A 22,380-nucleotide genomic window follows, 5' to 3' on the forward strand; every position below is an offset into this window, starting at 1 on the left:
CAATAACAGTGTGGCGCGTGATTCCGTTTGAGGCAGCTGAAGCCTGGTGAGGCCTGGTGAGGCATCGTATGGATGGGGGAGGGGTAGAAGCGGGGGGGCTAGGCTCGTTGAAACTGGAAGGCAGCGTCTCAGATCACTGCCCCCCAATAGGTGTCTGGACGGAGCAGGCAGCCTGTAGGGAAAGCCATCTGGACAGCACCTGGCACAAGAGGCGATCCGCTTGGCCCTCCTTCTACCAGAGGATGGCAGACATCGCCAGAGCCTCTGGCTCCGTTAACTCGCCAAGATAAGGAGAAGACTCATCTGTCCGGGCCAGCATGTTATGGCTTGTGTTTCCTTTGTCTGCCCATCTCTGTCCCCTGATAACCGATGGAAGTGTTTACAATGTTTACTTTGGATAGCACTCTGGCTCTGTGGCACAACTCTACTGTGCAACCTTAAATCACATTTCTTCCATTTTTTTGTCATCTTTACTCCACTTCCCTAGAGTGGAGCTGGAAATTTTTCCTGTTTCTACACTACGGAATCCCAGAAAATATAAATGGCTAAACTGGAAGGATTCCAGGAAGGTTCTACTCTGAGCACACAGTACTGCATTAAAAAATCCAATTAGTAAAACTTGTACAACTGAAACTTGCTTTGAATAAACCACTAATAAAATGAAATATTCATTCTTCCTAAAACAAATATTGTTTTTAATCTATAAATCTAATCCTACTCTTTCATTCACCTGCCATCTTTCTCCAAGGCAAATTACTATACACTTAAGTACCCACATTAATTTACCCATTTACATGGCAGGGTAGTTTTTTACTGTATCAATCTGGGTAAGTACCTTGTTCAAAGGTAATACAGCAGGGAAAACCTTGATCCCTGGTCCTTTAATTTACATGTATTTATTTAGGTGACTCTTTTCTCCAAAGTGACTTACAGTGTTAACCTATGTACAATTATTTACCCATAAATATAGCTGGGTAATGGGTAATTTTACTGGAGCAGGGTAAGTACCCTGCTCAAGGCAAGGTACCTTATAAAGGCAATTTGACAACTGTAACCACCATGCCACCGGCTGCAGCAATAAGGAAACCAAAGACTCTACATGCCTTACTCCATTGATAAGTTTGGTATCCCATTTTTGGTCTCGAGATCTCAGAGGTGCCTCTGGACGTAGTTGATGTCATTGAGTTCTCCAAAGCCTCCTTAAATAAAATTCAAGTGGTAAGTGATCCAGTGACCTTGGAAGCTGTTTTTATGTCCTGATATGTATTGCATAATCATTATGAATTCTGTGCTCATCCATACATGTGTGGCACCAAACTGAACCCTGCACAAGTATTTCTCTACAGAGCTCCATGCTACAGGTAGAAGGACATCTTCTGGTGCTATACTCCCAGCAGTCTTCGATTTAAGGGGTGTAACACGTGTGGGAGAATATCAGGTAAGGATGTATTGATAACATGCAGAGGCTTCATTTCAGGGCCATTTTAAAATCACAGATCTTTGTGTGATATACAGTCTGAACAGATGAAAGGTTTTATTTGGTGGAAGTACACTTGATTGTAAGAAAAGCCCTAGTTACACTGAATAAAATACAGTATGGCTGAAAGACATAATAAAGCTGTCCTTCTGAGCAGGTCACTTGTCATCCTGTGGTAAACTTAAATGATTGTGCCAGTGTTCAAGATGATGTGGATGGGAGTAGAAACACTGGAAACCTCTTGGTCACTTAGAAGGCCAAGCAATGCTGCTCTCACGGCGTAGGCCCAAGTTCCTGTTTCTACACTTCCTTTCTGGAATCTTCTGTTACATTTTTTAGGGGTGTAAATTCAGGACAGGGGGTAGGGGATTGCCTCAGAACAGCATATCCCCTTGTAAAACCCATATACAACCTCTCTCATAGTGCCATGTGTTAAGGCTATTGCTAAAATGCCACAAGCTCCTAAGGAAGAAAAAGGCAAGAAACACGATCCTTCATCTCCTTTCATGTTTTGTATTCCACATACCCCCTTCATCCACATTTTTTGCCCCACAAAAGTTCTTGTCAAGCGGGAAAGTGTGTAGTAAAATGCAGTGAGCACAATAACACACACGTTTTCGGAACTGCTTGTCCCATACAGGGTTACAGGGAACCGGAGCCTACCCAGCAACACAGGGCGTAAGGCCAGAGAGGGAGGGGACACACCCAGGACGGGACGCCAGTCCATCGCAAGGCACCCCAAGCAGGACTCGAACCCCAGACCCACTGGAGAGTAGGACTGTCATCCAACCTACTGCGCCACTGCGCCACCGCACCCCCCAAGCACAATAACAGAAAAGTTAAATGAAAGGGCTTCAGGTGAAAGAAGGCTGTGTAAAAGGAAGAGAAAGTTAGGCTGTGGGAGCAAAATCACAAAAACCCCCACCCACTTCCCCAATGTGAAAAAAGGTCATGGCTCAAAGAACAGGAGGCCAGAAACAAGGACCTCCATCTGCTCTGAGGGCTTGGTAGGGAAAGAAGAGTGTCAGCACACCCAGCGTGCCAAGCCTCTCCAGCTCAATGGCTGCCGTGTAATAAGCGGGAAAGACACTGATGATCTCTGTGCCCCTGGGAGGCTCAATCCGAGGCAGCTGGACCATATGGGTCAGGCCGACACTCTGAGTTGAAGTAAAGAAAACACCAGACTCGTGTTTCTTAGGAGCTACAGCCGGCAATAGACAACAGAGATCAAGGCTCGACCAGACTCTGCTCCACTCTGAGGCAATACCTCATCTCATTCAGAAAATATCTGTCATGTCCCATGGGGTCACTGCCCCTCCTGGTCAGAGGTGGGCCACTCAGTGCCGCTAGGTAACGCTCACGTTTCACCTCACAGTCTCATAGGACACGGAGGTATAAAAGGAGCCAGCGGAGCAGAACTACTTGCGGATTCTTAATCAGCGGTTCTATTGCGCTCTCTTGGTGATTAGTAGTCTCTTGTTCCCTCAGTCTGTTTCCTAGGTGTTCATGTTCCAGTCTCAAGTGCCCGTCCTGTCAATTCCTGCCTCTTGTTCTCCAGTCCTGGTCCAGTGTTCCAGTCCGGTATTTCGTCACGTCTCGGGGTTGCGGTCATACTCACAGAGTAGCGTTTCACTGTTCACCGTAGTTCAAACACCGTGTGTGTTTCCTGGTCTTGCGTTTCCTGTTTCACTTCCACCGAGTGTCTTACAGTATGCACAGTGCACTTTTAACATCACGCTGCACGTGAGGTCATTTTACGTTTCGTCCGTGTTCGGACGTAATAGCAACCCGCGTCCGTGTCGGACTCCCGTCCGGACGCTACAATATCCATGCATTTATGTTCAACAACCACTTGTCCCAAACATGATGGCAGTGATCCAGAGCCTATCCTGTAAGCACTGGGTACAAGGCTGGGGTGAACACCCTGGACAGGATGCCAGTTCATCTCAAGATAAACACAAACACACAGTCACTCATCTATTCACACACACTACAGGCAATTAGAATCACCAGCTCACATGAACTACATGCCTTTGGACTGTAGGGTGAAACCAAAGCACCTGGAGGAAATCCACACGAACATAGGGAGGAAATGCAGACTCCACACAAATTAAGGGAGAACTGAACCTACATCACTACACAGGCACCGTGAGAAGGCAGCGTTACTCGCTGCACCACTCTACCAACCACATACAGAAAACATGATTATGTATTTTGGAAAATATGACTGTGTGAAAAAACCAAAATCCATCAAATGCTAAGTTTGTCATTAATACTATGAATGTCCCTGTATCTCAGATTTTATCACTTTTTTAATACATGATGTTCACAAATCAGAAGGGAATTTAATTTCTGTTTGTCAGCACACAAGTGTGGATCAGAATGTAACGTTTACTGGCGAGGGTCAACTGGGGATTTCTCAGATGCATATGATTGTCAGCTGGATTTCAACTTCCCTACTTTTGAAAACCCTTTCTACATTTCAAATTATCACATTAGGTGGTCAAGCTTTCACTGTACACAGAATATTCATGCTGATGCTTTTTCACCTGCTGCTCTTTGATACAGAAACATGATGGCAAGGAATGCTTCTTGGAGATTGCATTTGATGGCAGTCTGGACAAAATCTAGACTCTTCTATCAAAGAAACCTCACAAAACAAGAGGAAAAAACATATAAACAAGTTTACAAAATGAGCAAACTTTGTCTTAACAAGCACTAATAACTCAGCCTTGATAATATATGGCAAACTGAATTTATGTGAAGAGATGATAAACTATTACCTACCCCAAGTTATTAAATCCCTTATTAGTGAGATTGTGTTGCCTTTTTATCCCTTTATTGCGAGACATGTACGTGACAGTGCATGGGCGACTGCTTTTGAAACTTCATTGGATTCTTAATCCTTATATTATGAAAGCAATATTTTAGTATAAATATGTGACTTGCCTGATGCGTTAATCCTTTTATGATGAAACTTGTGTGCTTCGTTAAAGCTCGCTGTGCCACATTATGTGTTACGGGGGCTTTCTGTTGTGTTTTTGTTTTATTTTGAAAAAGACGCAGGCCTTGAATGTGTTCAGTGCTTGACGAAAGAAAGATTCCACAAGGAATGCTGTCTTCCTGCTTTCCGCAGTGTGCACTTGAGGTTCACAGTTTTGTTTAATTACTGGGTGTTTTTTAATTATAGTCTTTTTTTTTTTTGTTTTTAATCAGGCACTCTTCTTTTTGGGTTGTAAAAACTGGTACTTGTTAAAATAGATTTTTATTTAACATTAAATATTGGACTCCACATTTGTATTTTGCTGTATATTTCATCTTACATCTTAATACATCTTAATTATATTTCTGTTATTCCACATTTTTAGACCACTATATATTTTTTGTCAGTTTTTTTACCACTATATTTTTTATCTTAGTTTATCTATTTTATTATTTATTTTGTTATTTATTCTATCCTATTTTCATCATTATATAGTCTTCATACTTTTGCAGTATGTTTATAATTTCTACTTTATTTGCATTGCCTTATTTACATTATCTCTTCTGCCAGTCTGTATTACGGACAGTCGAAAAAGCATTTCACTGCACATCGTACCAAGTGTGGTTGTGTGTGTGACAAATAAAACTTTATCTTGAACTTGGTAGGCACTTGTGGTTGGAGGAATGGGGAGTTTTGGTCAAATTTGAAGCAAATAATGTTTAACAACCTGGATGAATGCATCTGAATCTCACTGCAATAGTGCTGGGACTGGAAATAAGTGAACAATTTGGTACCGAACACACACTGACATGCATTATCAGGTTCAACACTCTGGTTACAGCCTACTACACCATTAGTGGATGTGTTCCTTGATACCCACAGGACCTGATTGTTCACTACCCACCAGCCAGACTGCTACGCTCTTCCAGGTTTGATTGCACACAAAAGAGGTCCCAAAGTTTCCCAGTTCTGGCTCCAGTATGGTGGAATGATATCCCTCTCTCACTCATAACTGCTGAATCCCTCTGAATATTTAATATGACTCACAAAACATAACCCTTTCAAACTCACTTCTCTTCTGATCTCCTTTCTGCTCCATAAACTTTCAGTACATTATCTGTTCAAATAAAATAAAACAAAATAAAATTATTTTTGATAAATCCATCCATCCATCCATCCATCCATCCATCCATCCATCCATCCATCCATCTTCTGTCCCGCTTGTCCTAAAAGGGTCGCGGTGGCAGCAGGGAAAGCAGAGAGGCCCGGCTGCCCCTGTCCCCCCGCAACTTCCTCCAGCTCAACCTGGGGGATCCCCAGCTGTTCCCAGGGCAACTGTGAGATATAATCCCTCCAGCGGGTCCTGGGCCGACCTCGGGGTCTCGTCCCAGTTGGCCGTGCCTGGTATACCTCCAAAGGGAGGCGCCCAGGGGGCATCCTTATCAGATGCCCGAACCACCTCAACTGGCTCCTCTCAATGTGAAGGAGTAGCGACTCTACTCTGAGTTCCTCCCGGATGTCTGAACTCCTCACCCTGTCACGAAGAGTGAGTCCCAGCACCCTATGGAGAAAATTCATTTCAGCCGCTTGTATCTGCGATCTTTCGGTCATCACCCAGAGTTGATGACCATAGGTGAGGGTAGGGACGTAGATCGACTGGTAAATGAAGAGCTTCGTCTTATGGCTCAGCTCCCTCTTCACCACTACAGTCTGGTACAGCGACCCCATTACTGCTGCCGCTGCTCCCAGTCTGTGGCCGATCTCACGCTCCCTTCTTCCCTCACTCATGAACAAGACCCCAAGATACTTGAAGTCCTCCACCTTGGGCAAAAACTCTCCCCTTACCTGGAGGGGGCATACCATCCTTTTCCGTGAGAGAACCATGGACTCAGACTTTGAGGTTTTGATCCTCATTCCCACCACTTCACACTCGGCTGCAAACCGTTCCAGTGCGTGCTGGAGGCAGCCATGTGATGGTGCCAAAAGGACAACATCATCCACAAAAAGCAGAGACGTCACCTTCCAACTCCCACACAGAATGCCCTCTTGACCTCAACTGCGCCTTGATATCCTGTCCATAAAAACCACAAACAGGAGTGGAGACAAGGCACAACCTTGGCGGAGTCCAACACCCACACTGAACAGGCCTGACTTAACGCCAAGTATGCGGACACAGCTTTCTCTCCGTATGCACAAGGACCGAATGGTCTGCAGTAGTGGCCCTGGTACCCCATACTCTCGAAGCACCTCCCACAGAATTTCCTGGGGAACACGGTCATAGGCCTTCTCCAAGTAGACTGGATTAGCAATTCCCATGCCCCTTCAATGATCTGTGAGAGGGTAAAAAGCTGGTCCACTGTTCCACGGCCAGGGCGGAATCCGCATTGTTCCACTTCAGTCTGAGGTTCAACTGTAAGATCTGCCCGGAAATGCTTAAGGCCCTGGATGTTGTAGGCTGTCATGGTTGACACGCCTCTGCAATGTTGCATGGACCTCGGGGACAGTGCCCTTGGATTGGCAAACTGGGGTGGTGGTCCCTATCTTTAAGAAAGGGGACCGGAGAGTGTGTGCTAACTATCGGGGCATCACACTTCTCAGCCTCCCTGGGAAAGTTTATGCCGGGGTGCTGGAGAGGGGGCTCCGGCCGATAGTTGAACCTCAGATTGATAAATGTACATACAACATTTTAATGAGACTGTTTTACTCATTAATTCTATAAGCACCTACGTGTTCTATAATTCGTGCTGTTAAACATTCACTGTATTTCGAAAATTGCATGTCTTTATCTCCTCAACTATTGGTGCTGTACTTATGTTTTCTCTGAGTTGTATATAGCTTTTGAGAAAACCCTGTTAAGTGAATAACTGTAAATATAATGCAACCATTTTGATCATGAATCTTGTTATGCAGTTTTTGACAGTGCCTTCTTGTGCAGATCTCATAAGGATAAGGATACGGCTGTACTATGCTGTGACTTATCATTTTTATATATCTGGGGGAGATCTAGTGTTGAGTGGAGAGAACAGGATAATTCTATACTGTGGGACTGACAGACTAAGAATTCAATTCAATTCAATTCAATCACATTTGCTCTTCTCAGTAAGCTGGAACAGAGGTCTGAACATAAGAACCTACAGTTAACACTATATATGTTGCCAATGAAATGAAATACAAAATAGCACAGATTATAGTGTACTAATATAATAGAAGGGCAAGGAAAAGGGATAAAACTAAACCTCTGAAATTTTGAGTACCAGTGACTGCAAACTCCTAACTAAGATGAGAAAAACTGTTTTATTGGGCTAATACTGGTCTCAGGCCAGTGTGAAAGAAATTTTTCGTCTTTCCTGTTCAGCCGTAGGAGACACTGAAAAAAAATACACCCAGACACACAAAGACTTCTCACGACAACATCGGCCAATGGGAAAGACCCAGAAATCAGGTGTCTCTCCGATCAGTCTCTTGCTGCTCTTTTTACTCATGCAATCGTTTATATATTCATTCATGAACATTTACATAGTATTTTTCCAAGCTCAGCTCTGTTTTACACATGTGCTCTTTCACCTAGATGGGGTGGCACAGGTTTGGCCGCATTCTGCTGTCTGGTGGGTCCAGGGTTTGAGTCCTGCTTGGGGTGCCGGGTGGCGGACTGGGTGTTTCCCTTCCAGCCTTGTGCCCTGCATTGCCAGCTTAGGCTCTGGTTTGCTGCGACCCCACTTGGGACAAGCAGTTTCAGCCTATGTGTATGTCTTTCACCTAGTTCCATGTCCTGTCTTCATATTTTCACAACTAGAAGTTTCCCTTTTTCATTCCAGTGTTGCCTCGACCTTAATCTCTTGTGCATGCAAAAAAGTACTCTTCTTAACTTTTCTGGGCTTAAACACATGTGTAAATGCCCCTTGTTTTGAAATCTGGATTAGACACTTTCTGCAAGCACAGGATATGTATTTTTGCAAGCAACGGTCACAAAGACCTATTTACTCAATCATTGTACAGCCTCTAGCCTACTAATGCCTTTGAGTTTAATGCACTTAGTTTAAGTCCACACCAGTTGGGATAGAAGCCACAACTAACTGGTGTCAGGCAAGCCAGTCCAGTGAACACTGCAGTCCAGTTGACTTGGAGGATGGACCAATGAGGGCACTGCAGCATCCCATGAAGATGGAGAGGGAGAAAGAAAATGAGCTGTTGTAGCTGTTTTATCAGAATTTCCCATTGCAATACTACCGAACTTCAGATTTCCAGCAAAGCTCTCTCACATTCCTCTGTCTTCATGGGGAAAAGAGATGCACAAAACGCATTATTAATAATCATACAATGCAAACCTTGTTATAATGTAATTCATGGTTCTAGTGCTGCCTCTTTAAGATTAATGTACCACTGCTGTATTGTTTGTAGCTGATATGATTTTTCCCAGCACTGTGCATCCTTAATAGACAAATTAAAACCATGTTATCTGGTTTTTAAGAAGTTTTATCACTATCTAAAGCTGGTTCAAGTTTCAATATATATAATGAGTGTATCGCTAAAAAATAAAGCTGTTTGTTAAGATAAGAAAGCAATACAAGAGTAATAATCAGATGGCTGTTTACAGTGCAATAACCATTTCTAAAGTACTATAATGCCACACTGCAATATTTATTACTCTATGCATGCTAAAGATGATTTATTTCAACAAATCTGCTTATTTAGCTCGGTATGAGCAGTGATCTTTCGTAATTATAACCGGCAGTAAACTTAAAATCTTGGACACTCTTGATCTAAATAAAATTAAGTTTTTTAGTAATAAAACATGCCTTTTGCTGAAGGCAGACCCAGCTGTCATCTCAAAATATAAACAGTTTTAAAGAGATACTACTTCATTTTTCTTGACAGTTACATTTAATATTAATTTGCTGCTTAACACTGCTTCCAGTTTAGACACCTTCAAAAGTTTTCTGCACAGATTTTTTGCTAGATGGGAAGGTGAAGTCATTGAAAGCACTGAGATGGAGGTGAGGTTCATGTATGGTACATGGTCATTAATACAGGGCAACATCCAATGTTTACTGTCCCCAGTGTTGTTAATGTGTGTCAGTAAATACAATAAATAGCTGGAAATCGGGTCTGAAAGCAAAGTTACTTGGAATCTGAAAAATGGTTCTATGCATGTTTCTACATAAAAAAAAGGTAGCTCTGGGGAGTCCACACTTTTAATTTACTTAGAAAAAGGGTGCTGTTTCCTTAAAAAGACCAAACTGCTTCTCTAAGTGCTCGCCTGTAGCAATGCAAATATTTATGTACATATAACACTGCATATTAAGTCACGCTGCACAGGTGGCAGTACGAGAGCTATATGGAGGACATGGAGACACACTGGAGGGACAGAAAGTCAAGAAGTGCATTAGGGAACAATGACTCACTGTCATGCTACAATAATGAGAAATTATAGGGAAAGCCCTTGAGACCTCTACTGTAGGGTGTATTATGCAGCGTATTAATATCTGGAAAGAGTCCATGACAGTTTAGACACTTTAATTGCGTCATAATCTCTTGTTTGTCGTTTAAGACTTCAGTTAATGTCTTTGATTTTGGAGCATCCCAATTTTGATATGCTACAGCTTGAAAATCAAAATCTCTGGTGCTATGCCAACACAGACAAGTCTTCTCCCCAGTCTTATCTGCCTGCTGTACTCAAAAACTTCCTTACGTTTTTCTTTGAAAAGGGCACAAGTGTAAAACATCTGATTTTCACCTTACTTTGACATTATAAAAACTATATATATATTGCTGAAATTGCAGACTTTCCTGCTCAGTTGAGTAGAACCCCTATGCAATTTTGACGATTAATGTCTTTGAAAAGGGAAAAAAAAATCAATTTTAGCTCCGTGCAGCTGGGTTTGCAAGGGAAATTCTGAAAAGAGATTAAAAAAACACTTCTAACCTTCAGAGGCTTGTGCAGTGTTAGTTATACTTTTTATGCCCATCATTCCAGCAAGTGGATAAATGCTCAGGGTCATTGCTTTTGACTCAGTTTTTGCTCAGAATTAATAGATTACCCACGCTGCCACTGGAGAACTTAACTCATGCTGATACCTGACCTTTGTTTTGCTGTACTGAGTCTTTCATTATATTATCATAAAAAGGATATGCACAGGGCAGACTCTAAATGCAGCTAATTGGATCAATGGGGCAGATAAGATTTCATTTGGGTTGCAGCTTGAATTCATTCACTTGATCAATGAAAAGTAATATTTGCTTTAATACAACATTGCACTGCATTAAAACTTTGGTGGAAATCTTAACTGCTTCAGTGTGTATTGTTTCAGTGGAAAGCTTGGGAGCAGAAACAATTGTTTTCCTTATTCTGAAAAAAATAATTGCGTTAGTGATAAACTCTTTAATACCAAATCCCTGGTTTATAGTAATGGCTTTTAAAGGCCAGTAAATTGAATGTAAATCCGAAACACATTAACTGATAATCCATTTACATGACTGTCAAACTGTACATTTTTTTTACAGCTATTATGCTTTTAACACATGGGAGATAGTTCTTTTTACCTGTGTTAATTAATATAGATTTTTGCAGAAACTATGTCCCTTGTTAAGAGAAATAGTCCGGGGTACAGAGAAATGAACTGCTTTTAATCTCATTACTTTCAGTATAATGTTCTTTTTAATGTGGTTAGAGCTGCTGCCCTTGGACCCAAAGGTCGCAGGTTCAAAGCTTACTTCCTGCTATAGTACTCTTGAGCAAGGTACTTACCCTAAATTGCTCCAGTAGAATTACCCAGCTGTATAAATGTAATTGTAAATAGATTAACACTGTAAGTCGCTTTGGAGAAAAGCGTTAGCTAAATGAATAAATGTAATGTGAAATGTAAATGTAATGTTCCTCTCACTTTTTCTTCCCACTTCTTGGGATGTGCTATTATTCTTAGAATTTGCAGGATCTCTTTTTTAAACAAATCCCTTGGTCAGGAGTAACCTGACACTGGAAGACTTTGAAGCTGACTAGTGGTGTCAAAAATCACACCGAGTGCCTACGTGGTATTCCCAGCGATATGCCTAATATTTCACAACTGAATATACGAGTTTATTATTACCCTTCATCCTGTGTTTGAAATGAAAGTGATGCAATGCAAACAGAAGAGTTTTCCTTTGTGTAACTGGAGCACAGGCCGGTAGTCAGGGTGTGACCCCAACCCATTTGGTGACCAGGGCTGTTCTCAGTCATGCTCAGGCAGTGCTTTGCTTAATAAGGTCCACACATCATGCTCAAATATCATGTGCATGCATCATGTTCTAACCCTTTTGACTGATCCCTGAAGGTGCACATGATGTGCCTGGTTTTAGCAGCAAACCCCATGACTGGAGTTACACTGGGTGATCACTGGCAGGGTCAGGGCCGGTTTTACATTTCAGTGAACCTAGACAGTTGGCTAGGAGCACCAAAATTTGGGAAAGCCAGTTTTGCTACTAGACTGTAAAAATACAACTTGGAAAAATCTTGGAAAAAAATAATTAAAAATCTAAAATAAAGCTTAACAAGAAAAAAATTTATCAGATTTAATGAAGAAAGAGATTATTATTTATTTTTGGGGCAGCTGGTAACGTAGTGGTTAGAGCTACTACTTTTGTGTCCAAAGGTTTCAGGTTTGATCCCCACCTCTGGCTGTAGTACCCTTGGGCAAGATACTTATCCTAAATTGCTCCAGTGAAATTACCCAGCTGTATAAATGGGTAAATAATTTTAAGCTTGCAATAATGGCCAAGCTTGCTGTACCACCGCACCCCCTATGCTGTAAATAGTACATATATATTCATTCCCTTAACCAACTTTAATTTTGAAAAGAATTTTTTTGGCTCTATTTTCAAAGTATAGTTTTGGATTCTGTGTATTTGTCAGGTTCACATATCTGTTAACATAATTACATAAAAAGAATCTTTTTATAAATTCAGATGATCTCCCCCTCTTCATGATCTGTATGTATCTAAAATATATAAGTATGTTTATCATATATGCGTATGTGTATCTTTATTAATTTAACAAGCAAAGTCTAAGGGATTGATTCTTGCCTGGCGGTGCTACAGCAAACACACCTTTAAAGTACAGGTTGATTAGGGTGACATTGATGGTTAACGCATTCCTGTAACAGCTGTCTGATACTTATGATCATGGCCTGTCAGTCTTCCTGACATTTCTGTGTTAAATGTATACCTAAATACAGCACGGTATCAGCAGCGGCAAATAAAACAATGATTGCAATTACTCAGGAGATGCCGGACGTGTTTACGGGAGCATCACCGTGGCGTTAATTTCAAATTAGCATGCCATGAGCACCATGCTCCTTGATTTTAGACTAATGGACTATCAATATTTTTGTTTTGGTGGATTTTTCCCTTTGCTTGATGAGAATGGGATTTCTAGTGTTTGCAGCCATCAAATAGACTGTGCAGTCCCTAACTGCTCACACCCCATTCAGATCAACTCTACCCATTTCTCTTTTTCCATTTTTGCCATCACTAAAAGCAAAAAAAGTCAGATGAGCATTGTACTCGCGAGACCTTTTAACAGTTCATACAAAATATGTTAGTAATGCATAAGGAGGTGATTTATGCAAAGTGGAACAGAAAGTTTCAACAACAGCAACAAAAAAGAGGATCTTGGATACAAATGGCACTTTAAAGATGAGGCGTTGACTGTAGATCAGGGGAAATACAATTAAAAGAACATTAATTGGTAATTGCTATTCAAGAAGCAGAAGAGGCCTGTGCTCCTGCCCCTTCCTACTCTGCACTCTGAGCCTCAAGGAGTCAGAAATTAATTTTACAGCAAAAAGTTGAAGGCTCAGCAAGTAAAAATTTCACATGTACTAATAATGTGTCAATTTGGAGGCGCTGGAAACGTGGTGCTATTATGAATGCTAAGCCGGGGGCCATGGGGACGAGTGTCTGGGCAGGGGTGATGTGAACACGCAATGGTTTGATTAACACTCAGCAACATCACACACTGACAATGTGACCTTACAGCTCCTTAAGCTACCATAATAATAACGGCCTGAGGCTGGGAACGGGCCTGAAGCTGCAGGGACCACTCGCTCATTTTCCCTCTCTGTGGCGTCTCAGGTATGCCTGCTGGGACGTGCCTTTTGCAGCTGGGCGGAAAGCAAAGTGGAGCTGCTGCTTGGTGGTTTTATCTACGGGTCGAATGGAAATATCTGTATAATGTTTCTGAGTACCTGTCTGACAAACCAAGTTGTTTAAGCCGCAGTACATAATGTCTGCATATGATAATTATTACTATGATATGAGAATATAAAAAAAAACATATTTTATCGAGATTTATTGCATCATATTGATTAAACCTGTGCCTCTCTATCTTAACCCAGCAAACACCACCAGCAGACAAGCTATGAAATTGTAGTCTGCTCCTTGTAGCTATATAACACTTTTTTGTTTTTTTTTATTTTCGGGGTTTCAAGAGTTTTGTGTGCTCTACTTAACAAACAATGTCCAAATCCTGAATCCAAAAATAATTGAAAATGCAGCAATAAAACACAGAAATAAACCAATGGACAAGATTTTCAACCGAAAGCTCTAATAACATACAGTGTTCCCTTAAGTCCAACTCAATTTTGGATAAGAGATGTGATGACATCTCGTATTGCCTTCAGCACGACACAAGAAAATCAATGTTTGCTCCAGTTTTAATAGGTTTTAATAGGACCTGATATGAAATGGCTGAAGGACAGGAACATAAAAAAGAACTTAATAAAATATAAAGAAACATGAAATGCTCTGTGAAGCAAACTGTTGCCCTCTGGAATATTTACTTCCTGACAAACCAAACTTTACTTTGTGATCTACTGCATACTTCAGTGTTCTGTGTAGTTTGAGTCCTGAATAAATCACCTGTTTAACAATGATCAATGGCTACATTTGCTTCTTACATGATTAAAACCTTGGCCAAGCAGCTTCTGAGAACAACACCTTTCCCTGATAGCAAAACATGATGGGATCCTCCCACAAATTCTTTTCTTTTGTCTTATATGTTGGCACATCATTTCAGCCACTAAGTTCATACGTCATATACCTTACATATATTAACTATATATTTTATATAGTTAGAACTTGCAGTCTTGATATTCTTAGGCACTGATTCAGGTCGCAGCTTGGCTCTTGGGCAGCTGAATATCTCTTGTTATCCTCCTGAGCAAATGTGGTTGTGTTCAGTTGTCACGGTGTTTCCCTGGGGTGGGTGTGTCGAACACAAGCGTGAGCAGGGTAAGCTGGTTCAGGGGACGATAAGGAAGACATGGTCGAGGAGGCAGGCCAGGGTAACCGATGTGCACATGTAGTCCGAAGGGAGAATCCGAGAGGTATAATTCAAAGACAGGCAAAGAGTCAAGGCAGACCAGGGAGTCAATCACGAGGAGCAGGATGAGGAGCAGGATGAGGAGCAGGACGAGGAGCAATTACTAGGAGCGTGAGTGAGTCACGAGACTGAAGCAAGGTTCCGCAGCTTCCTAAGGTCTGGGCTGCCCTTTAATGTGCCCAGAGCCTAATTAACCGCCGCTGTTGCTTGTCGCCGAGTTCGTGGGCGTGACATCAACAATGTTGTGCGAATTATAAAGTTTTGTATCGAAGCTCCGTCACAAAATGTGTCATGAGACAACTTTTGACAAATTCACAACACCATCTCATAAGTGGAGGTTTAAGCTTCTGGACTCAAAATACAGGTGGTCTCCAAGTTACCTGGGGGGTTACATTCCACAAAACTCATGGAAAGTCCAAAATATTGTAAGTCGAAAATGCATTTAATACACCTAACCTACTAAACATCATCTCTTCTTATCCTTTAACGTGGTTGAGATCGTCAATTGCAAAAGTCCTAGTTCATGTCCCGAAAGTCCCATTTCATTGTGCATTATATTTTGTGTTACAGTGCGTCGCTGCTGTTCGTGGTATTTCTGGTAAGTGTAGTTGTTTTGCTACCACTTTTCCCGCTGGCGAGCATTCGTGTTGTGTAGCTGTGCAGGTTGATAGATACAATCGGTTGTGTGTTTGTGTAGTGTTGCGTGGCACTGTAATTATTTTGTTTGTTAAGTAGTATTTAGTGGTTTGTTAAGACGAGTGTTCTCCGGATCATTTCTATGTCCTGTAGCAGGAGTGGGTGTGACTCCGTGAGTTCGATTAATCACGTCTGGTTGGTTGTTTGTTTTGGTCACCATTGTTGGTGTAGTTTTGGTTTTGATTAGGAAGTCAGCTTATAGGCAGTAGCCCTGTTTAATAGCAGCTGGTGACCTGTACCGGTAGCGGTTGCGGCAGCCTCTTGGTGCAAAGATAAGGGAGTCTACCTGTGGGAGTCCATCAAGGAAGGTGACCGGTACAGTTGTCCTCAAGGGAACATCCGTCCAACATGTCGGCCATCAAAGTCTCCTACGGTAAGCGAGCTGTGCGATTTTGCCATTGCCAGAGACCTGGGCGCTTTCGCTGCTACAGCAATCTGGTTTATCCTCACATGTCAAACCTTCCATCTTGCTTCACTTTCTCCATGGGACTCTGGAACTGCCGGTCTGCTGTGAGAACAGCTGACTTCATACCAGCCTATGCCTCCCATCTCTCACTGGACCTCCTGGCCCTCACTGAAACCTGGATCACCCCAGACAACTCAGCCACACCTGCAGCACTCTCTACTAACTACTCTTTCTCTCACACCTCTCGTTCCTCTGGCAGAGGTGGAGGCACAGGCCTGCTCATCTCTTCCCGGTGGGAATATTCTGTTCTCTCTCTTCACCTGCATGATCTGTCTTCCTTCGAATGGCATGCTTTATCACTGCTCCAATCACTCTTGTTGTGGTTGTCCTTTATCGCTCTCCTGGCCCTCTTGGCTGCTTCCTGGATGACCTTCACATCTTGTTGAGCTCTCTGCCAGGGGACAACTCTCCACTGATTCTTCTGGGTGACTTCAACCTGCATGTTGATGACATCCATGCAAGCGACCTTCTGTTGCTCCTACAGTCCTTTGATATCTCCTTGTTCCAATCCCCTGCTACTCACAAAGCGGGCAACTGCCTTGATCTTCTATTTTCCCGCAACTGTGGCTGTCCCGTTCTCTCTGTCATGCCGCTGCATATCTCTGACCACTTCTTCATTTCTTTTCAACCCTCCCTCACCACTAATTTTTCATCTCTTCCTGAACCCGTTGTCACCTTTTGCCGCAACTTAAAATCTCTCTCACCTGCCTGCTTTGGCTCTGCTACTCTGTCCGCTCTCCCTTCTGCTCCACAATTCTCAGATCTATCTACAGATGATGCCACTAACACTTTCCTCTCTGCCCTGTCTTCCACCCTTGACTCTCTCTGCCCTCTGTCTTCTAGACCAGCATGCCCCATTGCTTCCCCATGGCTGTCTGATACGTTACGTCAGTGGTCTCCAACATGATGCCCGCGGGCACCTGGTAGCCCGCATGTAGTCTGTGAGTCGCCCGCCAAGCACGTTCTATAAATAGGCTCAATTTTAATTATTGATTTTAGTTTTTTATTATACTTACAAAAAATGAAAAAGTGCTCTGTTAACATGTCATATTACAGTCAAACATCAAATAAAATCATCATTTAAAAAATTTAAATATTTAGAAGTTTATGCATGTTATTGTTAATGTATGTAGCGTACGTTTCTCATAGGCTATTCTGTGAATTGAGGCTGTAGCGAGCTGACGGCATAAACAGGATGAAATCAACTATTACAAAAAAACAACAAAGGATTAATTATGGCTAATGGTGCACCAGGTCCTGCAGAAAGAAAAAGACTTATTACTTTAACGAGGTGTGAGAGACAGAATTTCTCTTCACAAATCATGTCAAAGGCAAAAGTATATGTCTCATCTGGGGTTAGCATCGCAGTATCCAAGAGGCACAACGCGGAGAGACGTGATTTCACCACAATCCACAAGACCTTCAATAGCAGTTATCCACCAGGTAAATCACTTAGAAAAGAAAATGTTAACGAGTTGAAAGCAACATTAAGCAGGCAGCAATCATTTTTTACCAGTCCCGCTAGAAGTCACAGGCTGCAACCAAAGCTTAGTTAGAGTTGCTCATTTTTTGACAAAACACAAAAAATCGTTCTCAGATGGTGAAATTGTCAGGGAGCAATGACCGCGATAGCAAACACACACATTTACAGAACCGCTTGTCCCATACGGGGTCACGGAGCCAACCCGGTAACACAGGGCGCAAGGCCAGAGGGGGAGGGGACACACCCAGGATGGGACGCCAGTCCATCGCAGGGCACCCCAAGCAGGACTCAAACCCCAGACCCACTGGAGAGCAGGACTGTGGTCTAACCCACTGCGCCAGCGCACCCCCGATAGCAAACATACTGTTTAAAAATCACAAGAAGAATGGAGATGAAATCATGTCTGCGCTCTCCGACCGATGTTCAATTTGAGGCGAACACAATCACAAGACGAGTCACGGCTGTGGCAGCGAATGTAACGAAGCAACTGGAAAAAGACTTCGGTTCGTGCAAATGGTTTTCCAGTGTGATGAGTCTGTAGGGAAATGTGTTCAGTGCAATGTGAAAGAAAAAATTATAAATGTACATATTTCAAGAAATTTTCTTGGAATATTTTCCAGGATTGATTGTTTAATGAAAAATATTAAAACAGCCTGTGTGAAATCATTAATATTTTTATGCCAGGATATCAAGATATTTCATTATCCCTTTGACATAATGTTGTTAACTGAAAGTTAAAAAAACACCATTGTGTTTATATTTCTTATATTTATAACAAATTATATATTTTTTGAGTATGTCAAAGAAGTAGCCCTGTCAACTATTTTATCCCTTCAGGGAGCTATTACTCACAAAAAGGTTGGAGACACCTGCGTTATGTGCTAACAGGTCCAAACTGCAGGCGGCAGAGCGAAGATGGTGTAAATCCAAAACTCCATCAGACCTGGATGCTTACCAGTCACTCTTAGCTGCTTTTCAGTCTGCTGTCTCTTCAACTAAAACCTCCTTCTTCCACAACAAAATACAGTCTGCATCCAAAAAAAACACACAGTCTCTTTGCCACCTTCTCATCCCTTCTGTGTCCCCAGCCACCTCCTCCTCCCTCTTCTCTCACTGCTGAAGACTTTGCTTTGTTTTTCAAAGACAAAGTCAAAGTGATCACTGATAAATTCTCACCATCAACCTGCCTGGTTCGCGCTGGACCTCCCTGCAAAGCTATCCTCTCCAACGTCAAGCCCCTCTCCGAATCTGAAGTCGCTGACCTCCTGATATCGCGCAGAGCCACCACCTGCTCGCTTGATCCGATCCCGTCATCACTCCTTCAGAACAGTTCCCCGCAACTCTCCTCCTTCATCTCTTCTATCATCAACTCCTCTCTCTCCACTGGCTGTTTCCCAACTTCCTTCAAAACTGCTCTAATTTCACCTCCGTTAAAAAAATCCTCCCTGGACCCCAGTCTGTTTGAAAATTACAGACTGGTCTCTCTCCTCTCCTTCTTGTCCAAAACCCTTGAGCGGGCAGCCTGTGATCAACTGTCCGATTTCCTCACCCGGAACCATCTCCTTGATGGTTATCAGTCTGGTTTCAAAGTTGGTCACTCCACTGAGATTGCCCTTCTGGCGGTATCTGATGCTCTCCAAGCTGCTAGAGCTGCCTCCCTCTCCTCAGTCCTCATCCTTCTCCATCTGTCTGCAGCATTCGACACTGTAAATCACCAGATTCTACTCTCCTTTCTTAACCAGCTTGGGATCAAAGGTGCGTCACTCAGATGGTTTGAGTCCTACCTCTCTGACAGATCCTATCAAGTGGCCTGGCGGAGCTCTTGTTCTTCTTCTCTGCCTCTTTCAATCGGTGTTCCGCAGGGCTCGATATTGGGTCCTCTTCTTTTCTTCATTTACACCTCCACCCTCGGTCCGGTCATAGCCTCCCATGGATTCAAATACCACTGCTATGCTGATGATACCCAGCTCTTCCTCTCCTTTCCACCTGGTGCATCAGACATCTCCGCACACATTGCTGCCTGCCTGTTGGACATCTCTTCATGGGTGTGTGATCACCCTCTGAAACTCAACCTCTCCAAAACAGAGATTCTTTACCTCCCAGCTGGCCTGTCCTTCTGTCACGACCTCTCGATCATACTGGACAACTCACTCATTTTGCCTAGCTTCTTTGCTAAGAGTCTGGGAGTTATAACTGATGCGAGTCTGTCATTCGCTCAACATATTGAAGCCACAACCTGGTCCTGCAAATACATCCTGCGTAATATTCGTAGGATCTGTCCCTACCTCACTACTGACTCCGCCCAACTACTTGTCCAGGCCATGGTGACTTCCCGTCTGGACTACTGCAACTCTCTTCTATGTGGCTTTCCTGCTAATGCCATCAAACCTCTGCAGCTTCTACAGAATGCTGCTGCACGAGTTGTGTTTGATTTGCCAAAGTGCTCCCATGTATCTCCTCTACTCATCTCTCTGCACTGGCTTCCTATAGCTGCCCGTATTAAATTCAAAACCCTGGTTATTGTGTACAAATGCATCAATAGAACTGCCCCCGGCTATTTACAGGACTTGATCAACCGGTACACACCAGCCAGGCTCCTTTGCTCATCTACCTCTGCTCTCTTGGTGGTCCTGTGCAAGAAAGGCAAAGCTCGGAGGTTCTCAGTTCTGGGTCCGTTGTGGTGGAATGACCTTCCCCTGTCACTCAGAACTGCGGAAACTCTGTGTGTTTTCAAGAAGGGTCTGAAAACCCACCTTTTCCAGATCCACTTTGCCCAAGATCTCTTCAGATCGTCTATGGTGTAACTGTTCACGCATCGTAATTCCAGAAGCATCCCCAGATACAACCTTTATTCTGCCATTACTCTGGTATTGTTCTGCTCATTTGTGTATCTTATAATATTTCATTTAAAAAAAAGAAATTGGTGTGGGTATCGGGATTTGTCTGTGTCTTATGCACCTACTTGAATGATGAACCTTGGTGTAGCAAGTGGTAGGGAACAAACTAGGTTTGCTTGAGACTTTCATGTCTGCATCTGTGTCTCCTTCTCTCAGTGTAATACGTAAATTGTACTTTTGCTGAGATGTACCTCGCTTTGGACAAAAGTGTCTGCTAAATGAATAAATGTAAATGTAAATGTATGATGGCCATTTCAGGCTTGCTGCCTCCATTAAAGTCAAATGGATTTATTGTCATTTCAGCCATATACAGCTGGTACAGTATACAGTGAAATGAAACAACATGTCTCCAGGACCATGGTGCTACATAAAACAACACAAAGCTACTTACACCGGACTACATAAACTGCACGTGTGCAAGATGTTTGCAAAACAGTACAAGACAGTAGAGTAATTACTAAACAAGAAACAATAAACACAGTAAAAAAAGAGAAGATATTACAATATAATAAAACAAACCACATTTCCAGAATAGTTCAGACACTTTCTAAAAATGCAACAAAAACTAAAAACTGTAATCTGTTCATTCACTTGAACCTTTATTTAACAGACAAAAGGACAAAGAAAAGATTTTCAATGTTTTCACTGATGAACTTAATTCTATTTGTTAAATATAAACAAATTTATAAATTGATGCCTGCAACACACTCAAAAAAAGTTGGGACAGTGGCATGTTTACCACTGGGTCACATCAACTTTTCTTTTAATTACACTTTGAAATCGTTTGGGAACTGAAGAAATCAATTGCTGCAGTGTTTCGAGTGGAATTTTTGTCCATTCTCGCTGTATGCAAAACTTGAGCTGCTCAACAATCCGTGGTTGCCATTGTCTGATTCTCCTCTTCATGATGTGCCATACATTTTCAATAGGAGACAGATCTGGACTGCAGGCAGGCCAGTCAAGCACAAGCACTCTATGCCTCTGAAGCCACGCTGTTGTAACTCGTGTAGAATGAAGCGTGGCATTGTCCTGCTGAAATAGACATGGAGTTCCTGGGAAGAGACGTCATCTTGATGGCAGCATATGTCTCTCCAAAATTCCAATAAAAGTCTCCGCATCAATGGTATCTTCACATATATGCAGATCACCCATACTGTCACAGAGGCTGGTTTTTGCACTTCTCCTTGGTAACAGTCTGGATGGTCTTTTTCATATTTGGCATGTAGAATCCGATGTCTGTTTTTCCCAAAAACAAGCTGAAATGTAGACTCGTCTGACCACAGAACACGTTTCCACTGCCTTTTGGTCCATCTCAGATGACTTCGGGCCCAGAGGACTCGGGAGCATTTGTGTGCAAAATTAATAAATGGCTTCCTCTTTGCATAATACAATTTCAAGTTGCATTTCTTGATGCAGCGGCGGACATTGTTGAGTGACAATGCTTTTTCAAAGTACTCCCGAGCTCATGTGGTTATGTCCATCACGGTAGCATGACGGTTTCTCAAGCAATACTGCCTGAGTGCTTGATGGTCATGCGCATTCAGCAACGGTTTCCGCCCTTGGCCTTTACGCACCGAGATTTTCCCTGACTCCCTGAATCTTTTCACGATATTATGAACTGTAGATGGTGAAAGACCTAGATTCTTTGCAATCTCGCGCTGAGGAAAACCATCTTTGAGCTGACTGACAATTCTCTCACGAAGTTTGGCACAAAGTGATGAACCATGACCCATCCTTGCTTGCAAAGAGTAAGCCTTTGGTGGATGCTCCTTTCATACTCAATCTTGATAACTTCACCTGTTACCAGTTACACTGCTAATTGTGGAACCTTCCAAAACAGTGTTACTTGTAACCTTTTCAGTCTTGTTTTGCCTCTGTCCCAACTTTTTTTGAGTGTGTTGTAGGCATCACATTCTGTTGTTTTTTATATTTACAAAATACAATTAGCTTTCTCAGTGAAAACACTGAAAATATTTTCTCTGTACTTTTATCAGTTAAATAAAAGTTCAAGTGATTAAACA

This window comes from Scleropages formosus, chromosome 11 (genome assembly GCF_900964775.1).
Source record: "Scleropages formosus chromosome 11, fSclFor1.1, whole genome shotgun sequence".
Lineage (NCBI taxonomy): Eukaryota > Metazoa > Chordata > Actinopteri > Osteoglossiformes > Osteoglossidae > Scleropages > Scleropages formosus.